The sequence below is a fragment of the Crotalus tigris genome, unplaced genomic scaffold (genome assembly GCF_016545835.1).
Source record: "Crotalus tigris isolate CLP2741 ecotype Arizona unplaced genomic scaffold, ASM1654583v1 scf7180000024437.13266115, whole genome shotgun sequence".
Lineage (NCBI taxonomy): Eukaryota > Metazoa > Chordata > Lepidosauria > Squamata > Viperidae > Crotalus > Crotalus tigris.
Window position 1 is genome coordinate 2,275,577 of NW_024100606.1, and position 22,016 is coordinate 2,297,592.

At 43.1% G+C, this 22,016-nt stretch overlaps 1 long non-coding RNA gene across 1 annotated transcript; it reads left to right on the plus strand.

Annotated features, from left to right (window-relative positions):
• Positions 1 to 318: 318 nt before the first annotated feature.
• LOC120302748 lies at positions 319 to 21,646 on the plus strand. The gene is made up of 4 exons (XR_005555201.1): positions 319 to 515; positions 660 to 704; positions 12,300 to 12,347; positions 21,027 to 21,646. It is a non-coding gene; the product is annotated as an uncharacterized LOC120302748 (long non-coding RNA).
• The last annotated feature ends 370 nt before the right edge of the window (positions 21,647 to 22,016 follow it).

Genomic DNA, 22,016 nt, shown 5'->3' on the forward strand with positions numbered 1-22,016 from the left:
TTATTATTATTATTAAAGGTTCTAAAAGGACTGTAGTGCACTATGAAGCAGTATATAAGTCCTAGTGCTACTGCTATTGAATATCTATATCAAATTTATTTAAATGATTGTGCTTTATAGTTGCTTAAGAAACCTCTTGAAATTCCTAGCCTTAGCTGTATGCAAGCAAATTGGGATGCAGTGATATTTGGTTTAATTTGTCCAGGAGAAAAACAAATTCTCCAATAGATTGCAGCTCATGATAGCCATTTTCCAGAGAACAGTTTATCTACAGCAATGTTCATCAACACAAAGCCTTTAAGCTGTGTGGGTGTCAACTTCCAGAATTCCCTGGCCAGCAATGCTTCCAGTTAACACCTTAAAGTTGCTGAGGTTGAGGAAAACTAGTCTAAAACTTCCTTCTGAGACAAGCTTAGCTGCAGAAGAGTTCTTTTTAACTTCTATTAAAACGTCTTTCTATTCTTTGTCAGGTCTGAAAAAGAGACCCCAACTAGTAAAACTTCTCCAAAGACGGGGTATGTAGTACAATCTGTCAAGGTTTATTCTTTAACTTAGAACTTTTTTCCTCCAAGATATTTCCTGGGAAGGAGACAATCTTAGCTGCAGAAGAGTTCTTTGTAACTTGTATTATATTAAAATATCTTTCTGTTCTTTGTCAGGTCTGAAAAAGAGAGCCCAACTAGTGAAACTTCTCCAAAGACAGAGTGAGTAGAACAGATTGTCAAGATACTTCTACATGATGCATTTGTTTAAAACAATACCTAGTTTATACTGTTATTATTGCAGTTTCATTGTTATAAGAATGAATAATTTTATATAATTCTACACACCAAAAAAACTTTGCATATATAAACTAAATATAAAATAGACTGCATGCAGAATTGTAATACTGTAATTCCTCCTGCACTGTAATAGTATGAAATAATCTGGAAAAATAAAAGGTCCCTTTTTAGTAGTTGAAGACATTTCAGATTCTAAGAGCATTCTGAATTAAAAATTCAGATCAGGAGAAGCAGAACTAGGAAGCAGAATATGCCTCCTAGTTCTAGCACTTGCTAACCTGGTTGAAAAGATACAAGGCAAAGATAGCATTCTTTCCAGACTGCTCCACTCCTCAAACCCCAAAGAGAGTTTCTAGCTGAGTGCTAGAAACTGCTCAAAATTATTTGCTGCCCAAATCTGAGCAGCAGAGAGTGCCTTCTTCCCATGGAGGCTGCACCTGTTTACGCTCCAGACTGACTGTCTACATGTTAATTGTCTTTAAGAGGGAAATACTGCTTTAATTCTATTGGCTGCCGCCTAGTGGTGGGCTGTATAAATAGTGGTTAAGCAGTAGTTAGGGCTGCTTCTTTGTTAACTGAATAAAGAGTTGTTGTTTGCACCATTCGTCTCATCAATGTTTCACCAACTCAAAACATAACAGTGGCAATGAAGGTGGGATGTGCTGCAAAGAAATAAAGAGCCAGAAGTCACTAGGGCAGTCCTGGCTAAACTTTTAGAGACCGAGTGCCCAAACTGCAACCCAAAACCCACTTCTACATTGTTGGTTGCTGGGTGGGTGTGGCCCATTGGCTGGGTGTGGCCAATTGGGTAGACGTGGCCCACTGGGTGGGTGCGGCTGCAGTGGTAATGGCAGACTGGGTGGGACTAAAAAATTCAATCAATCAATTCCAACTTTGCAAAATCTTTTTTTTTCCACGAGAAGTTGAAATTGACTGATTGAATCTTTTTTTGTTTGTTTGCACATGGCGGCGGAGGCCTAAAGTGAAAAGGTTTTATAAAACCCAGCTGAAGGCCTAGGACTGGGGCAAGGCAAGCGTGCCCACAGAGAGGGCTCTGAGTGCCGCCTCTGGCACCCGTGCCATAGATTCGCCACCACTGCACTAGAGGTAAGACCAGGTCTCAGCACACTGGTAGGAACTACGTTCTCCCCTCTGCCTGCCAGCAAGCAATGCTGGAGGCCAACACCTGAGGGACCCGTCCCCAGGACCACCAATAGAAGCCTTAGCAACACAAGGCATTGTGAGGTCAGAGACAACTCACTATGGACAAGCTTGGAATATTGTCAGAGTTCGACGTTTTGCATCCCGAGATGTGGAACTCTTACATTTCGTGAGTTGAGAACTACCTGAGAGATAACGAAGTTAGCAAACACAGCTTAAAGGCTGCAACGCTGCTGTGTGTGTGCAGCCAGGCAACGTTCAATATAGCCAAAAATTTAATTGCTCCAGCTTTGCTTGAAATGGTCGCCTACGCTGAACTCAAGAAAATGCTCAAGGAACATTTCAAACCAAAGCTCTCTGTCATTGCCTGGAGACATGGCTTCAAACAAAGGGAGTAACAACCAGATGAGTCTGCCACCAAGTTCATAGCTGCCCTATGACAGGCGTCCCGGGTTTGCAATTTCCAAGACCTTGAAGAGACACTGAGAGACGGTTTAGTTTATGGGTTGAGGAACAGGGATCTTCAGCAGAAGTTATTCGTGAAAGAGACCTTGTCGTTCCAAGACATCCTAAAGGAAATCGTGGCTGAAGAAGCCACCAGGGGAGCCATAAAAGCCTTATGGCCCTCCAAGAACACTCCCAGCACAGAAACCATCCACCATGAGGATGTGGAAAAAGGCAAGGTCCTCAACATGGACCATAAAATCGATCGGCTGCAGAAGCCACCTCCAAGAGTTCAACGGCCACTTGAAAAAGAAGTTCCCTTCACTCGATGTATGCGCTGTGGAGTCCAACATAGACACTTGGAGTGCAGGTTCCGCACAGCAATGTGCCGGGCGTGCCGCAAGAAGGCCACATCACCGCCCTCTGTAAAGGTCGCTAGAGGGACATTCCACAAGAAGAATTTCCCAGGAAAGGTACCAGGGCCCTGGGGCAATACAGAGTTGGTTTTTGTGCTAGCAGAAGGAACGTGTTTAGAACAGGTGCCCATCAACCCATGAAGGAGAAGCTGAGACTTAAAGTAAAACTTCATGGAGTCCCATGCAACATGGAACTAGACACGGAGTAAGCCCTGTCTATAATTTCCCAAGGAACGTTTAACCACATTTGCAGTCACAACAGCAAACAAGTCAAACTCAAGCCATCGAATCTCATGTTAACTGATTTCCAAAACTCCCACATAGCGGTTAAAAGAGAAGCCACACTCAAAGTGCAGTTCAAAGTGTTTGAGGGTCCCCTGGACATCGTGGTTGTTGAAGGCAACTGCACAAGCCTCATCGGGCTAGACTGGGCATCCATGTGACTGGCATAAACTGAATGCAAGCAATGGACCTGGAGGCCATTTGCCAGGAGTTTGCTGATGTTTTCAGCTCTGACTTGGGAAAGTACAAGGGACCTCCAATTGCTTTCCACCTTGATACTACTGTAACTCCAATAAGGATCAAGCCTCATAGAGTGCCTTTTGCCCTTAAATCTAGAATTAATGCAGAGCTGGACAAGCTGTTGCAACAAGGCATGTTGTAGCCAGTAGACAGCAGCCGGTGGGAAACCCCTATAGTTACGCCACTTAAGGCCAATGCGGAGGTGCACATTTGTGCAGATTATAAGTGCACTATTAATAGAGCGCTTCAACAACACTCATATCCAGTGCCTGTAGTCAGCCATATTTTGGTGTCACTACAAGGAAGTCGCATATTTGCCAAATTAGATTTGGATCAAGCCTACCAACAACTGCCCATGGACGATGCCACAGTGGAAGCTCAGACCATAGTTACACACAGGGGAGCTTTCATGGTAAGGCGCCTACAAATTGGGGTCAGTGTTGCCCCAGGGATTTTCCAGAGTGTGATGGAGCGCACGCTCAAAAATATCGAGGAGTGTGTCCATATTTTGATGATGTCCTCCTACCTGGGGAGTCAGTAGAAATATTGGCAGAAAGGCTCAAAGCTATCCTTCAGCGTTTCCACGAAGTGGGGCTGAAACTAAAGAGGAAGAAATGCAAAATAGGGATAGCTTCAACTAAATTTCTAGGGTTCTGCATTGATGCCGCAGGCATTCACTCTGCTGAATCCAAGCTTAAAGCAATTCAGCAGGCCCTCATATCTCAAAAGGGGAGCTTCAGGCCTTCTTAGGGCTACTTAATTTCTATCATGCCTTTCTTCCACACAAGGCCGCAGTGGCAGAGCTTTTACACCGGCTCTTGGACAAAAAGGCACAGTGGCAGTGGACAAGCATCCACAAGAGAAGCTTCTCAGCAGTCAAATCACTGTTGTCTTCCAACTCGGTACTAACACATTTTAACGAACAGCTGCCCATCAGCATTGCTTGTGATGCATCCCCATACGGGGTAGGGGCTGTGTTGAGCCATTCAACGATGGGAGAGAAGTCCCCATAGCCTATTATTCAAGGACTTTGTCCTCAGGAGAATGCAACTACGCCCAAATAGATAAGGAGGCATTGGCCATTGTGGCTGGCATTAAGAAATTTCATAACTATTTGTATGGTCAGTCATTCACAGTTTTTACGGACCACAAGCCACTACTGGATCTGTTCACAATGGACAAACAAACACCTCAAATCATCTCTCCAAGGATGCTGAGGTGGTCCATCTTTCTGTCAGCTTATAATTACAGGCTGATTCACAAACCAGGCAGGGAAATGGGCCATGTGGACGGCCTTAGCAGGCTGCCCCTGCCACAATTAGAGCCAGATCCCGCTCCAGCTGCTTGAATTCTAGCTATCCAGGATTTGCTGGAGTCTCCCCTTAATGCAGGGGATGTGGCTGCCGAAACTGCTGTGGACAAAATGCTGAGCCGCGTGTTGAATTGGGTACTCAGTGGATGGCCGGACATGAATCCAGGGTCTGATTTTCAGAGTTTCAGCAGGAGGAAGGATGAGCTATCAACTCACAAGGGCTGCATTCTGTTGGTGAGTTGGGTCATGGTCCCAAACTCCTTGAGGCCCAGAGTTTCTGCATGAGGGACATCCGGGAATAGTCTGGATGAAGGCACTTGCGAGAAGCTACCTATGGTGGCCAGGGTTAGATAAAGATATAGAGGCCCAAGTACACAGTTGCTACGTTTGCCAGCAATCCAGGCCAGAAATGCCTCAAGCCCCAATTCACCAATGGGAAACCACACAAACCCCATGGTCAAGAATCGACATCGATTTTGCGGGACCCTTTCAGGGTGGTGGATAGTCACTCTAAGTGGTTAGAGGTCACACCTGTTCCAACTATGACTACTGCCAGGACCATCCAGGAACTGCGCAAGATCTTTGCAAAACACGGATTACCCAACGTGATAGTCTCAGACAATGGGGCTCAGTTTACCACTGCAGAATTCCAGTCCTTTATAAGGGCTAACATGATCAAACATGCCACTTCGGCCCCTTTTCACCCGGCCTCTAACGGCCAAGTGGAATACATGGTCCAAATGACCAAAGAATCCTTTAAAAGGATCGTAACCGGCAACTGGCAGCATAGACTAGCAAATTTCTTACTCTGACAACGCACGACTCCCTGCACTACCACGGGCAGAAGCCAGCAGAATTAAGATGGGGCCATCGCTTAATCACTAAGCTGGATCGTCTGCATCCAGACCGAGTTGCATCGGAATCAGCATAGCCAACGCCACCAAGGAGATTGCAAGTTGGTGACCTGGTTTGGGCTCAGAACTATGGACAAGGGGCACCGTGGGTGGTATCTGTGGTTGGTAAGGTCCTTGAAGACGAAGTGGTCCTTGAAGACGGTTGCATGCTAAAAAGGCACATCGACCAACTGCACAGGAGGCTAGCAAACCAGCCGCTGGCTCATGACCCTCGCGAAAGCCAAATCCAAGGGGAGCCCGACAGCAGCCGTGCATTGGGATTTTCGAGTGAGGGCGAGACTCTCGGGGAGGAACACTAGTGGACAGCAAGCTGACCCCGAACACAGGGACTGCAACCACTGAGCAATTCCGGCAGACGGCTCCAATTTCCAGCCTAGTGGAAACCATTCCACCTATGAACACTGGCTCTGGTCTACCCAGACAGACCAGCCACAGAGACTCAGGTGTACCTCTTCTGGCAGGCAAGCTAGTAGACTGAAGGCCAACAGCGGTACCGAGGCACTCGGAACAGTCAAGAAGAAGACCAAAATATTTACAGGACTATGTTCAATATTTGTCATTATGAACTATCTAGGGGAAGGGGTGTTATGTATTGAGGTTAATTTATTTGGAAACTGTTGGAAACAGGCAAACAGCTGCACCTGTTTAAGTTCCAGACTGACTGTGTACATGTAAATTAGCTTGTCTTTAAGAAGGAAATACTGCTTTAATTCTATTGGCTGCCACCTAGTGGTGAACTATATAAATAGTGGTTAAGCAGCAGTTAGGGCTGCTTCTGTTGTTAACTGAATAAAGAGTTGTTGTTTGCACCATTCACCTTATCAATGTCCCACCGAATTTGAAACATAACACAAATGATAACTGGTGCAAGTGCTGCGATGCAGGAAGTTCTTGTGGCCCCTCGAGTGGCTGATGTTACACCACTGCTCAGAGAGTTGCACTGGTTGCTGGTTTGCTTCTGGGTGCAGTTCAAAGTTTTGGTCACTATCCTTAAAGGCCTGCATGGCATAAGTCAAGGTTACTTGAGGAACGGTCTCGCTCCACTGAGGCTGGCCCACTCCACCCACGCCAGCAGAGGAGGCAAGCTGCAGGCCCCGTCAGTCAAGGAATGTTGGCTGGTGGGGTCTAGGAGAAGGAACCGTCTCTGCTGTGGCTCCTCCCCCTTGGAACATCTTAGCTCCTGAGGTGAGATCAGCTCCCACCCTTCTGACCTTCCACAAGGGCCTGAAGACCTGGCTCTGCCAGATGGCTGGGGGCCCCAAGAGGGGAATATCACCCAGGGGGGTGGTTGATGAATTAGAAGACAATCCCACCTCACCCCCACTGAGCATCCTGCTCCTTCCCCATCTTATATCTTTAAGTTATCTTTTATTTATTGATTTTGTCTTTGATTATAATTTCATTTTTATTGTCTTAGTAATAATGATGATGATGATGATGATGATAATAATAATGATGATAATAATAATAATAATAATAATAATAATAATAATAATAATAAAGTTTAATATCAAGAGAGGAATATTTCAAGGAGATTCATTGTCACCATTACTATTGGTTATTGTACTGTTTCTTCTGTCAACAATAGTGAATAACTCAGGACATGGCTATCAAACATCAAAAACATCTACCAGACTATCCCATCTCCTTTACATGGATGATCTGAAGCTGTATGGAAAAACATCATCTGAAATAGAATCACTGCTCAACACTGTTCGTATATATAGCCAAGATATTGTTATGGAGTTTGGCTTGGACAAATGTGCCACACTTACTATCAAACAAGGAAAAATAGTGAAAACTGAAGGAATCAAGATGCCCCATGAAAACAACACTAAGAGTCTGGATGAGGAAGATTACTACAAATACTTGGGTATCCTTCAAGCTGACAACATCAAGCACACTGAAGTCAAGAAAAAGATTAGATGTGAATACATCAAGAGAGTGAAGAAGATCTTAAAGTCCAAACTCAATGGAGGAAATACCATAAAGGCAATCAACACCTGGGCAATTCCAGTCATTAGGTACACAGCTGGAATAGTGGACTGGACTCAAGCAGAACTAAAAGCAATGGATAGGAAGACCAGAAAAATAATGACAATGAATAGTGCCCTTCATCTATGCAGTGAGATTGACAGACTTTATCTACCAAGGCAAATAGGTGGGCGTGGAATGCTACAAGTACATCAGATAGTTGAAGAAGAAAAAATGGCTTTGGAAAAATATCTGAAGAACAATGATGAAGATGCACTGAAATTAGTATATCAGGAAGGCTTACTGACTACCAGAGAGACCAAACTGGCCTACAAGAAAGACCAAATGAAGAACAGAATAGAGGCATGGGAAGACAAAGCACTACATGGCCAATACATTAAAAAAATAGCTGGGAAAGCATATAATAACAAGACCTGGCAATGGCTAAGAGCAGGAAAATTGAAGAAAGAGACCGAGGGACTAATTCTGGCTGCACAAGACCAAGCCTTAAGGACAAATGCATATAAAGTCAAAATTGAGAAGACAGCAACAGACAGTAAGTGCCGCCTATGCAAAGAAGCTGAAGAAACAGTGAACCACCTGGTAAGCTGTTGCAAGAAGATTGCACAAACTGATTACAAGCAGCGGCATGACAAAGTAGCAACAATGGTGCATTGGCAGATCTGCAAAAAATATCATTTGCCTGTAAGCAAAAACTGGTGGGATCATAAAATAGAGAAAGTCATAGAAAATGATAAAATTAAACTGCTCTGGGACTTCAGAATTCAAACAGACAAGCACCTGCAACATAACAACCCAGACTTAACAATTGTCGATAAGAAAGACAAAAAAGTCTGGATAGTGGACTTGGCAGTGCCTGGAGACAGCAGAATAGAAGAGAAAGAACTGGAGAAGATAACAAAATACAAAGACCTACAAATAGAAATAGAAAGACTGTGGCAAAAGCAAGCAAGGGTAGTACCAATAGTAATAGGCTCCTTGGGTGCAATCCCAAAACAACTGGAGCACAACTTGAACACCATTGGCATTGACAAATTCGCTATTAGTCAATTGAAAAAGGAGGCCTTACTACGAACTGCTTCCATCCTGCGACGATATGTGTAATACCATCAAACATCCACATCTGCCTATCCCAGGTCCTGGATAAGGACTCGATAGGTAGACAAAATGCCAAATCTAGTCTGAACATCTGGCTGACTGTGCGATGATCAATGATGATGATGATGATGATGATGATGATGATGATGATGATGATGATGACGATGATGATGTTGGAAGGGACCTTGGAGGTCATCTAGTCCAACTCCCTGGTCAAGCAGGAAACCCTATGTCATTTCAGACAAATAGCTGTCCAGTCTCTTCTTAAAAACTTCCAGTGTTGGAGCATTCACCGCTTCTGGAGGCAGGTTAATTGTTCTGTCAGGAAGTTTCTCTAGGTTGCTTCTCTCCTTGATTAGTTTGCATCTGTTGCTTCTTGTCCTATCTTCAAGGGCTTTGGAAAAGAGCTTGATTCTCTCTTCTTTGTGCCAGCCCTTAAGATATTGGAACACTGCTATCATATTCCCCCTCATTCTTCTCTTCATTAAACTAGACATACCCAATTCCAGCAGCCATTCCTTATATGTTTTAGCCTCCAGTCCCCTAATCATCTTTGTTGCTCTTCTCTGTACTCTTTCTAAAGTCTCAACATCTTTTTTACATCATGGTGACCAAAACTAGATGCAGTATTCCAAGTGTGGCCTTACCAAGGCATTGTAAAATGGTATTAATATTTCACGTGATCTTGATTCTATCCCTCTGTTAATGCAGCCTAGCACTGTGTTGGCTTTTTTGGCAGCTGCAGCACACTGCTGGCTCATATTTAAGTGGGCTCTGAGATCCCTCTCATAGTTACTACTATTGAGCAAGGTACCCCCTATACTATACCTGTACATTTGGGTTTTCATGTCTAAATGTAGAACCTTACTTTTTTCACCACTGAATTTCATTTTGTTAGATAGTGCCCAGAGTTCAAGTCTGTCCAGATTCTCCTGTATCTTAAGCCTGTCTTCTGGAGTTTTGGCTATTCCTGCGAGCTTGATGTCGTCTGCAAATTTGATGAGTTCCTCATCTATCCCCTCATCCAAATCGTTGATGAAAATGTTGAAGAGCACTGGGCCCAGAACATTGTCCTGGGGTACCCCACTACACACTTCCCTCCATGTAGATGTGGTTCCATTCAGGACCACCTGCTGAGAACGGCCGGTCAGCCAGCTACGAATCCATCTGGTGGTGATATTGTCTAACCCATATTTTTCTATCTTATTAAGTAGTAGGTTGTGATCTATTTTATCAAATGCCTTACTGAAATCCAAATAAATTATATCCACGGCATTCCTCTGATCTACTAATTTTGTCACTTGGTCAAAGAATGCAATAATATTTGTCTGACAAGATCTGTTTTTGACAAACCCATGTTTGGCTTTTAGTAATGACTTTGTTTGCCTGTAGGTGTTTGCTGATTCGTTGTTTGATTATCTTTTCCAGAATCTTCCCAGGTATTGAGGTCAGGCTGATAGGTCTGTAATTTCCTGGATCCATTTTTCCCCCTTTTTTGAAGATGGGAATTACATCAGCTCTTTTCCTGTTCTCTGGTAGTTCCACAGTGCTCAGGATCTTTGAAAAATATAGTTCAGTTGTTCTGAGATCACATCTGCCAGTTCCTTGAGAACCTTGGAGTGTAATCTGTCTGGTCCTGGTGATTTGAACTTGTTTAGCCTGGACAGGTGCTCACTTACCATTTTTTTTGCCTATCTTAACTTGTGTTTCTATTCTGTTTTTTATGGCACTATTTTTGATAGGTTGGTCTGTTTTTTCCCTTTGTGTAAAGACAGATGCAAAAAAATGAGTTAAATAGTTCTGCTTTCTCCCTGTTGCTTGTCACCTTCTTGCCACTTTCACCCAGTAATGGACCAATCATTTCCTTCACTTTTTTCTTGTTGTTTACATGTTGAAAGAAGCTTTTTTTGTTATTTTTGACTTTAGTCGCAAACCTTACTTCATTTTGAGCCTTAGCTTTCCTCACTTCATCTTTGCAGGCTCGGGCTATTTGCTGATATTCTGACTTAATTTTGTGCCCCTCTTTCTACTTTCTATACTTGTCCTTTTTATCTTTCAATTTATCAGAGAGTTCTTTATGCAGCCATGCTGGTTCTTTTGAAAGCTGTTATTTTTCCTCTTTGCTGGTATTGTGCTAGACTGGGCTTTTATTATCTCACTTTTCAAAATTTCCCAAGCTTCTTGAGTTGTTTTCCCCTTGAGGATTCTCATCCATGGAATCCTTCCCAAGCCCTGTCTACGTTTATTGAAATTAGTTCTCTTGAAGTCCAAGACTCTAGTTTGACTGTGTTCTATTGCTTGTGCTTCCATAATGTTGAATTCCAATATTGCACAATCACTTCCTCCCAAGGTTCCTGTGGCTTCAACACCTTCTATCATTTCATCTTTGTTAGTGAAAATTAGATGCAAAATGGCCAATCCCCTAGTTCCCTTCTCTACTTTTTAGGAGAAAAATTTGTCTGCTAGGTTTATCAGGAATCTGTTTGATCTTCCACTTGGTGCAGAGTTTTTCTCCCAATTGATGTCAGAGTAGTTTAAGTCCCCCATTACTATTGTGATGTGCTTCCTACATACCTTAGTTAGCTGACTAGCAAAAAGTTCATCTATTTCCTCTGTTTGGTTGGGTGGCCTGTAGTATACACCCATGGCAATGTCATTCCCCTCGATTCATATTGATCCAAATACATTGAAGACAGTTATCATTGTTATGCTCTATTTCTGTAGAGATGTAGTTATTTCTAATATAGAGAGCAACTCCACCTTCTCTTTTATTTGGTTTGCTTCTTTTAAACAATTTAAATCCCTCTAGCTGTGGGTTTCATCCAACCATGTTTCCATAATGGCAACAATATCATATCTGCCCCCATTAAGCTGAATTTCAAGTTCTCCTGTTTGCTGTTCATACTCTATGCATTGGTATATAGACATTTGAGTCCTTTATAACTGACCCTGTGTTTACTTTCTACATCACCTGTGTGGTGCCTGAGTTCCCCTATTGTTTTACCACCTATTTGGTTAGTGCACTTTTTGTGGCACTCACTATTAGAAGCTTGATTTTGCTTGACAGCAAGGTTGATATTCTTTTCCACACATACACCTTTGTTACATGCACTGATAGCTCTATAATTTTTAGATTGCCAGGACAAGGATGTTCTGTATCAATTAACTCACTGTCCCCACTGTTTAGTTTAAATATTCCTCCAGAAAATCTGTGAATTTATAGCCAGGTAACTCAGTCCCTTTCTTTGATGGATGCAAACCATCTCTTTTGTACATTTTTTCATTGGACCAGCTACAGACATCGTGACTAATATATCCAAAGCCTTTCCCTTTACACTACTCCTTTAGCCACATATTGAATTGTGCTATACAAAGCTCTGGAAATCATTCTGCATAGCCATAGAGAGTACATCTTTTTGAGACAGATCATTAGTGCCAAGATGTACAATAGCCTCCACATCACAGTCCTTGCTAGCATTCTTGATTTATCTTTGATGGTTTTAATGCTGGAAGCCTCCCAGGGTTGCTTTGGGACAAGATGGGTGGAATTAAATTGAATAAATAAACAAATAAATCACTAGGCCAAGCTGACCAGGTGATGATAAAATATTCAAGAGCAATACTTAAATGCTGCTTTTAATTTTTTTTTAATCAGGGCTTCAGGAACAGAAGAAGAAGGGACTGAAGGCACTTCAAAGAAGGGGTAAGTGGCTTCAATGTGCAAGTCGGGATTATTTACCTCTAAGACTTTTGAAGTGGTTCAGAATGCATTTGCAGATCCACATTTATAGGATACTTAATGTGTAAACCATCTCATAACTTGTTTATTTCATTGTTCATCAGTAGAAAGAAGTTCTAGTAGGAAATAGGAAAAGGAAGGAGAAAGACTAGAAAAGAGCAAAACCTTTTTACCTCTTCCAGTTCTGGAATATCAAACACCTATTACAAAAGGGAGCAGATGCTCCTTTATTGGTCATTCATTGTATGTTTGTGTTGTATACACATGGATGCAGTGTCCCATCATTTTTCCATCTTTCTGATTCTAACAGTTTGGAGGCTTTTTCAGTTTTGCTTTTGCATCTTATTTAAATTGGATCCTATATTTACTCTTTGAAGAATAGTCATAAAAGCTGCAATAAGGTATTAACAAATGGCTCTTTTTAGAAATAGAAATGCTTGGTAAATTAATAAAGCTCTCCGCTAGAGTACTATATAATTAAAATAGCATGAAATCTAAAATGAAATATAAAAAAATAAAACTATTATTCTTTTCTAACTCTAACTCCAAATGGATAAAAATATAACGAAGGGATAGAGAATTGTTTTCCTAGAGGATTTTCTTTTGTGTGGCTTCTTTGCTAGAATACAGGACATACAAAGCAAAGATACACTTAATGGATATGAAAAATTAGCTTCGAGCATCAATTATTTTTAGGTGGTTTTAGATTTTCTTAATATGTTCAGTTTGGGGGATCGTATTTTTCCATGTCTGTTAAAATATATAATGATGTTTTCATATTAGCTTGGTTTAATAGAATCCAGAAATGCAGATTTAGAAGTCAATTGTTGCTTTCTGGCAAAGAAGCTAGTATCTTGCAACAGAATTAACAAAAGCAACAGCACGTAGACTTGTATACCACCCCACAGTGCTTCTGCAGCACTCTCTGAGCTATTTATAGTGTCAGAATAATGCTCCCAGCAGTATGGGGAAAATATTGTTGGGGGCAATACCAACCTCGGGAGGAGAAAAGGATAGTCAACCTTGCACTGTAACTCCTTGCTGTGAGCAGAGTTAGCCTGCAATATACTGCATACTAGTAATTAGTTTTACTGCTCAAGACGGAAAGTAATGGAAGGTATGGGATGAACTTCAGTTGGCAAACTAGAGAAAAAGATTTGAGGATTGTTGAGAAAGGGTAGGAAGTGGGGAAAAAAACAAATGGAAACTCAAAGAACTCATTAAAATATCTCAGTAGGCAAGATAGCATTGTGTTCTGCCTGTTACAATTCTGATTTTGATGTAAGAATATGCATCCTAATCTATAGAACCAATTCACAGATGACCCCCAGAGAATATAGTATGTTTTACTCCTAAGTACATTTACACTGGGATGCCATAGTAAGAATCCCTCCAAACACTGGTTTACTAGTAATAAACCGTATTCTGTTCTTTAGCTGCACCCATTTTATTCCTCCCATTGAAATAATGTTCATTGAGCACAGATGCTTGTTTACAGGGACACAGAAATCTTCATTTATTTATTAAACAAATGTGCCCAACTCATATAAGGTAATTCAAGGCAGCTTAAAACATTTATGTTATAAACAACTAATTTAATTCAAACATATCAAAAAAGAAAAGCCAGAACACGGTAGTTCTTTCCTCAGTCTTCTTGGAAGGCTTCTGGAACCTTGTTTTACTGCTCACCTTAGGGCTTCACTTCTCTCTTTCCCTGTCCCTACCCTAGATAGAAAGTGATGCTGCCAGACTCAAAGTAGCTGTTGTGAGTAGATTCTGTGAATGGTTATTGAGTCCTCTTCCCTTAGAGCGCCTGGCTACCAGACCATTGTTGAAATTGCTTCTCATTCTACGTTCTGTATTAGAATCCTCTTAGAGCAGCTCCTACAATGGTTAATATTCTCAGGACCTGAACTGTCTTCTTAGCAACCGTATTTAGAATGGATTCACTTGAGATACTAAATATGGTTGGCTAGTTTATATCTCCAGGAGTTGTGCCAACCCAGGAAACTGGGCTAATTCAATATTCACTTCTCATGAGGCAGTGTGTAAGGACCCACCCCACTTTGCATCTTAAGAAGACAGAATAATAATTCTTCCAACAGGAATCCTTTATTAAGAGAAAATGGTTGCAGGCGTTCTAGACAGGACTTGGGGTCCAAGCTCTCCAATTCAAGGTTTTAAGGGGTTCCCCAGTAGCCCCACCCAATCAACCCCCTCTTTCAGCGACAGTCTCAGGCATTACACTTCCCCCCCCTTTTCATTACTGTCGGCTGGATGGAGACTTCAAAGAAACTACATGAAAAGAAATGGCCCCATTCTTATGGTTAGTTCTTTTGCAGTACATACATTCAGTTCCTTTGAAGTATACTGAAGGAAGTGAGGGCCATAAATCCCCTTTGTTCACCCCCTTCTCTTCCTCTTATGGCAGAATCCAGAGAAGGCAGAATTGGGGTTTTCTATATTTGATAACTGGGGATGAAGTATAATTGGATTCTGACATCCGGCCCCTCTTAAAAATAAGAGAGATCCACCTGAAAGAAAACAAAACAGGTGTAAAAGTTAGTCAGGCTTGTTAGGATACTCTGTGTGAAACTTTTTTAATAGCTTCGGGGCTCTGACATGACGTTTATGGACCCACTCGTTTTGTGAGGCAGGGAGGTGTTTCCAGGCAACTAGGTACTGAGTCGCTCCATGATATCTCCTAGAGTCTAGGATTTCCTTTATTTCGAAGTGTTGTTCGCCCTCTACCATGAGTGGAGGTGGTGGTGGGGGGATTTTTGGTCGTAAAACTGACTGATGCTCTCTTTTCAGCAAGCTGCAATGAAAAATTGGGTGTATTTGCCTGAGATTTTTTGGTAATTCTAATTCTACTGTTACTGGGTTTATGATCCTTTTAATTGGAAAAGGCCCTATATATTTTGGTCCAAGTTTTTTACAGGGTTGTAGGGACTTTAGGTATTTTGTAAATAGGTACACCATTTCACCTATAATGAATGGTGTAGGCTCAATCCTTTTTTTATCGGCTTGTGCTTTGTATGCCTGCCTAGCTTCAACTGTTGTTGTTGTTAATTGCAAAGTTGTATCCGACCCATCGCGACCCCATGGACAACGTTCCTCCAGGTCTTCCTGTCCTCTACCATCTAGCTTCATCTAGTGCTTTTCTAACTATCGGCCAGATGTTTTGTAGTTTTTCCATCCATTCTTTCAGTGATGGGGTCGTTGGTTCGTTTGGGGTTAATTCTGGCATGGGGTTGAAACTTTGACCGGTGGCTATTTGAAAAGGAGTGTAACCTGTGCTGGAGTGGACTGCATTATTGTAGGCAACTTCTGCAAAAGGGAGTAAGTCCGCCCACTCGGTCTGCTGGAAACTAAGAAAACATCTTAAATATTGCTTAAGTACGGAGTTCATTTTTTCAGCCCCCCCCCATTTCCTTGTGGGTGGTGGCTAAATATCAGTCCCTGAGTGGTTCCTAAGAGGGATAAAAATTCCTTCCAAAATGCAGACGTAAATTGCACCCCCCTGTCAGAGATGATGTGTTGGGGTGCCCCATGCAATCTGTAAATGTGCTGGATGAAAAGTTTTGCTAAGGCTTTTGCAGTGGGAATCTTTTGGCAAGGGATAAAGTGCACCTGTTTGGAAAACAAGTCCGTGACCATCCAGACGACAGTATTCCCATTGCTTTCTGGCAATTCCACTATAAAATCCATGGCTATTTCTTTCCAGGGGGCTGAGGGACTTGCCACTGTTTGTAGTAGTCCTGGCGATTTCCCTTGCAACCTCTTTGCAGTGGCACATTTTGGACAACTGGCTATATAACTTTCAATGTCCTTTTTCATGGATGGCCACCAAAATTGTCGTTTAATTAAGTGTAAAGTTTTTACAAATCCAAAATGCCCTGCTGATTTTGTGTCATGGCAAAGTTGCATGAAAGTGGGTTGTTCCCCTACCCAAGGCAACCCGTCTCTCATTGTGCACACATTTTTGTTTTTCTGGAACCATCCATCTGTTTCCAAACTTTTTCTGAATTCAATTCCAGTTTGGCTGTCCAGTTGTGGTTTTAATTTGGCTTGGGTTCTTGTGGTTACTGGTGCTGCCAGTTGTGACTCTGCCATTATTGGTTTAGAGTCTGTGGTTCGTGTGCTGTTATATTGAGGCATGCGAGATAATGCATTTGCCAGGAAGTTCTTTCTCCCTGGTAAATGTTTGAGCTTAAATTGGAACTGGTGAAAATGCTGGGACCAGCGGGCTTGTTTGGGATTGAGCTTCCTGGGTGCTTTCAGGGCTTCCAAATTTTTGCGATCAGTCCACATCTGGAAGGGGATTTTGTTGCCTTCCAGGAACTGTCGCCACATGAGTAATGCCCAACGTATCCCACATGCCTCCTTCTCCCATACGGGCCAGCGCTGTTCTGTTTCCGTGTGTTTCTTGGATGTATATGCACATGGTTGCAATACTCCATCATCATTTTCTTGTAATAGAACAGCCCCCACTGCCACATCACTTGCATCTGCCTGTATTACGAAGGGCTTGTCCATGTCTGGGTGTCTTAGTACTGGTTCGCCAGAAAAAAGTCTCTTTAGTCTCTCAAACGCTGCTTGGCACTCCATTGTCCATGTTAGTGGCTGGCTAGGTTTTACTGAGGATGCTCCCTTCGTTTTTAGTAAGCTTCGGGCATGGGGGGAATTAATATAGTCACTGTCTTGAGGATGGGTGTGATGTGTCCACTTACCAGGGGTTTGCCCTCCGAGCTGTCATCTGAGGGGCAAGGCTATCCGGGCAAATGAGGGGATGAATTGGCCGTAAAAGTTTGCAAAGCCCAGGAAACTTTGTAGTTGCTTTCTTGTGCAGGGTGGTGCCCAATCTAATACTGCTCTGACCTTCTCTGGGTCCATTTCAATGCCCTGGGGGGATATGCGATAACCTAGGTAGTCTATCCTTTCCTGGTGGAATTCGCATTTTGAGAGTTTGGCATATAGGTGGGCAGCTCGCAGCTTCTTTAAAACCGCTCTGACAAGGTTGACATGTTCCTCTTTTGTTTCGGTGAAGATAAGAATGTCGTCCAAGTAAACAAGGACCCCCTTAAACAGGTGCTCCCTTAGAACGTCATTGATTAATTGCATAAAGACTGCAGGGCCCCCTTGTAATCCAAATGGCAAGACTTTGAATTGATAGCACCCCATGGGGCAGTTAAATGCAGTCTTCCATTCGTCCCCTTCCTTAATTCTCACACGATAGTAAGCTTCCCTTAGGTCTAGTTTAGAAAAAATTTTCCCTTTCGATAGGTGTGACAGCATGTCTTTCATGAGGGGCAGAGGGTATAGGTTGCTTTCACTGATTGTATTCAGGGCCCTATAATCCACACATAAACGTAAAGAGCCATCCTTCTTCTCTCTAAAAAGGACCGGGGCAGCCACTTTAGGCTTGGCTGGCTCAATGAAACCTCTCTCTAGGTTTTTTTTTATGAATCTTTCCATTTCCTCCTTCTCCTTTGGGCTCATGGAGTATAATCTGGGTTTCGGGAGTTTTGCCCCAGGCTTGAATTCAATGGTGCAGTCTGTGGGTCGGGGGGGGGGAGCTCATTCGCCCTCTCCTCACTGAAAACTTCAGCAAGGTCTCTGTATTCCTCTGGTATTTCTGTTAGTCTCTTTTCCTCTCCTATGGATGCTTTTTCTATTCTTGATTCTGGTAGCCTCCCTTGGGGTTTTAAGTCCATAGGGTCCCCCTTCGGGAATTTGATTTCTGTCGTCCTCCAATTTACCCAGGGGTTCCATTTTTTTAACCATTCCATCCCTAGGATCATTGGGCATTCCATGCCTGGAGTCACCACAAACGTTATGTCCTCCTCATGTTTGCCCAGGGAGAGGTGTATTGGTAGAGTGGCTAGGGTAGCTGGCACCCCCCCCCCCGCTATGGATCCATCTAACTGGCCAAATGAGATTAGTTGTTCCAGTCTCCTCGATGGGATGCCCAGATTCCCCCCTAGTGTTGGGCTAATGAGGCAGTGGGTGCAGCCAGAGTCTATTAAGGCTTTCACCTTCACAGCTTCGGGCATGGGGGGAATTAATATAGTCACTGTCTTGAGGATGGGTGTGATGTGTCCACTTACCAGGGGTTTGCCCTCCGAGCTGTCATCTGAGGCATCCACTGGCCCTGTGGTGTAGGCTGGAGTTCTTTCCTCTTGGTGAGCAGAAGTGGGGGGTTCTGCAATTTCCATCATTCTCATGGCAGTTTCTTTTGGCTTAGCTGAAGACTTTCCAGATTTGCTGATTGGGGATCTGTCTGGGTTGTGCTGGGGGGCTTTGGAGCGGCATTCTATGGCTCAATGCCCTTCTCTTCTGCACTTGAAACACCCCATTTGTTTCTTAGCTGTAGCCGGTGGTTTCACTGGTTGTGTGTCAACTCAGATGGGGAGCGGCTCCATTGTTTTCCTCGGCGGTGTCTTTTCAATATGTCGATCTCTGCTTCCTCTGCCAAGATGTACCATTCCTCAAGTTGGTGTGAGTCCCCTCGGGGCAGGCAAGCGTCATATAGATCATAATTTAGTCCGTCTTTGAAATGGCTAAGGAGGATGTCTTCTGGCCAGTTCAGTTTGCTGGCAATTGCCTGGAATTCTTGTGTATATTCAGCCACTGGGCATTTGCCTTGCCTCATCATTTTTATCCTTTCACGGGCTTTGCGATCAGCCAGGGGGTCTTCAAATCGTCTTCTCAGAGAGGACATGAAACGGTTGAAGTTGCTGAGTTCTGGGGCATTGGAGTCATGCAAGTTCACCACCCAATCTGCAGCCGGTCCATCTAGGGCAGACTGCACGATCCGGATGCGGGCTTTGTTGCTGGGGATGTCCTGCCCATATTCCTCCATGTAGCTGAAGACTTGGGTTAGGAAAAACCCCAAGCGTGTTGGCTCCCCTTTGAATTTCACCTCCAATGGCAGACGTCTTGGAATGGATCAGTGCCTCCGTTGTTGGTGGTAGTGTCTTCCATCCAGATCGCCATCTGTGGTCCGGTAGGGGGTGCAGACTACTGGATCAGTAGATGTCCCCGGGGTTGCAGGTTCCACGTCCTCCTCGGTGTCTCTCCCTTTACGGCTCCAGGAGCTGGGGCGGCCATAGGGCTCAGGATTCTCCTCTCCTAAGGAGCTGAGAGTTCTCTTCATCAGGTCAATAGCTTTCTCTAGGATCCAGTCTGAGTACGGTGCCCAGCTTTCTCCCTCTTCACTTGCGTGCAGGGATTTCTCCATCTCCTGCTTCCATTTTGGTTGCTTGGTCCCCCGTCTCAGGGTCACCTTTCTTGATTCCTTTCCCCACTCACTTTTCTTTCCAACGCCCATTGACCAGCGAGGCTTGTGGTCCCATGTCTCCACCACTTCTTCTCCTGAGGAATCTGACCTCTCGGATCCCAACATCTGGCAAGGTTCCAGTTGGGTCAGCGGCTCTCTTTCCAGGGAGTTCTCCCCCTTTCTTGCTCCATTGTCTGACATGGTAATTTTTTGCAAAATCCCCCGGCAAGGGTCTCCCTTCCAGGTGGATTAATTTTGCAAGTCCTGTCTAATGTAAGGACCCACCCCACTTTGCATCTTAAGAAGACAGAACTCTTGGAATAATTCTTCCAACAGGAATCCTTTATTAAGAGAAAATGGTTGCAGGCGTTCTAGACAGGACTTGGGGTCCAAGCTCTCCAATTCAAGGTTTTAAGGGTTTCCCCAGTAGCCCCACCCAATCAACCCCCTCTTTCAGCGACAGTCTCAGGCATTACACTTCCACCCCCTTTTCATTACTGCCGGCTGGATGGAGACTTCAAAGAAACTACATGAAAAGAAATGGCCCCATTCTTATGGTTAGTTCTTTTGCAGTACACACATTCAGTTCCTTTGAAGTATACTGAAGGAAGTGAGGGCCATAAAGCCCCTTTGTTCACCCCCTTCTCTTCCTCTTATGGCAGAATCCAGAGAAGGCAGAATTGGGGTTTTCTATATTTGATAACTAGAGATGAAATATAATTGGATTCTGACACAGTGTGTTGTATATCAATACATCTCATAGCAAAAGATAGGTACCAGTAGAAAAAAAACTGATAGGAAAACAAACAGTGACAACATTGCTGATTCTCTGTTTAGCAGAGTGCTAACAGCAACGTGTCTGTTCTACTTTTTGTTGGAAATATGGATGAAAACACCGCTTGCACTCTGAACTCCTGCCATCCTGCCTAGTTATTCATAATTTCTCAATATTCTTTTCAAGCCCTTTTTGGCAGTGTCATTGGCTCTGACATGAAATCGAAAAAAGGGTATTGATTTTCTATTAGGTATTCTATTTTCTACCTTTAACAGCTTGAGCAGTTGGAAAAGCCAAACAGGAGCAATCAAGAAGCAGAACTGTGACAGGCCAGTCTTAGGACTCCCTTGATCTTTGCTATGTATAGTTGCTCTCTTCTGCTCTTTTTCTGCATGGTCACTACTCTGCATTGCAGAAATTCAACAGCTCTGAAATACTGAAATTCTTGCTCTTCTCAGAAAAGAATAAGGATTCTGGACCTATTATAATAATAATAGTTTGACAAAAATTGAAGAGACCATTTAGAAGACTATGCAGTTTTATAAGCACATTGTAATATCATCTTTTATTCCCTTTCTATTTACAGTAGTTCAGAAGAGGAAGAGGGGGAGGAAGATGAAGAAGACTAATCCTATTTATCCAGAGCACTGTTTATTGTTAAATATTTTATTATTAAATACATTATTTCTCATGCATCTTTTTTATTGTTATCCTTATTCTGAGACTTAAAAATATTTCTTAATAGCTGTTATGTATTGATATTAAGAGTTAATGTGTTTTAGTTTAAACGTGTCTCCAACCGTTTTGGAGGGAAAAGTTAAGTTCACATTTGAGCGGGAAAACAACCGTTTGAATTGATTGGTCACTGCCTAGAGTGGCAGGTATAAATAGCCATCATTCTGCCGATTAAGCCAGTTTGGTTTCTGTTGCAATAAATCTTGTTGTATTAACCCTGTCTGGTTAATGCCTCCAAAAAAACCCACTACACAATAGTGGCAATGAAGATGGGATCTGAGGAAAGAGAGAATGATGCCTATTAGAGTTGAAGTCACAGAGTGTTAGCCCAGGCACCAGAGCCCTATTGGGATCACGTCTTCACCCTGCCTGCCATTAAGCCAAACTGGAGGCACAGCGTCCTGTGGCATCTGTCTCCAGTATCTAGGCAGTTCATCTCCTTTCACAGCAAGAGAGGCAGAACCCAGGACTTCATTGAACGACTACCATGGCCAAGCTTGGAAAACTAAATGAGTTCGATGTCTCCCATCCAGAACAATGGAGTTCTAACATCTCCAGGGTGGACAACTACTTGCGGGCCAACCAGGTTAGAGAAGATGGCTTGAAAGCGGCTAATCTACTCTGCGCATCTGGACAAGCGACATTTGACATCGCCAAGAATCTAGTAGCACCAGCAAGCATTGTATCAGTAAATTATGCAGATTTAAAGAGGAGGCAAAAAGAGCACTTCGAGCCAAAGCTGTCCATTATCACTTGACGTCACACATTCGAAAAAAGGGAGCAAAAGTTAGGTGAATCAGTAGTTGAGTTTGTGGCAGCACTTCGTCAAGCCTCACGCCAA